Genomic DNA, 793 nt, shown 5'->3' on the forward strand with positions numbered 1-793 from the left:
ATTTTTGGTTTCCACCGTCAGTAGTATGATTCCATTTAAAATTAGGATGGTCTCCCAACCTGGGTTGTAAAAGTTAGAGTACGGGTTGTTTATGGTATTTATAGCATCATATGATAAGTTAGAATCAATCATAAGCCCTAATGAACTTTCCTCACTTATTAGAGTGAGTTGAGGCTGGTTCATTCCAAATTGGTCTAACTTTCTTGATATTGTGACAACTTGAGATGCAAGAATTGTAATCACATCTGAATCATGAACACTGGCTACTTTTTTAGAATTTACCCTTGTAGAGGGCCATTGAAATTCTTTTGCAGTCATATCTTCAATTAATGCATATGCTTCATCAAATGAATTTGACATTAATGATCCACCAGCGGCAACATCAATTATAAACCTAAGGGATTCTACTAACCCATTATAAAAAGTTTGAATGATTAACCAGTCTGGCAGAGCATGATGTGGACACTTTCTTAGGAGTTCCTTAAATCTTTCTCAAGCTTTGTATATTGATTCCCCTTCATACTGACAAAATGAGATAATATCTTTTCTAAGTTTAGTAGTCCTTGAAGGTGGAAAATACTTAGTTAGGAATTTCTGAGTTAATTCCTCCCAATTTTTAATAGAGCTAGGTGTTAATGAGTATAACCACATTTTAGCCTTATCCCTTAGTGAGAAAGGAAAAAGCCTTAGTCTAACAGCATGTCTGACATACCATTATAACGAAATATAGCACAAAGTTCTATAAAATTTGATAAGTGTAAATATGTATCCTCCAAAGGAGTTCTCCCAAACT

This window comes from Phalaenopsis equestris, unplaced genomic scaffold (genome assembly GCF_001263595.1).
Source record: "Phalaenopsis equestris unplaced genomic scaffold, ASM126359v1 Scaffold000753, whole genome shotgun sequence".
NCBI classification, from domain to species: Eukaryota; Viridiplantae; Streptophyta; class Magnoliopsida; order Asparagales; family Orchidaceae; genus Phalaenopsis; species Phalaenopsis equestris.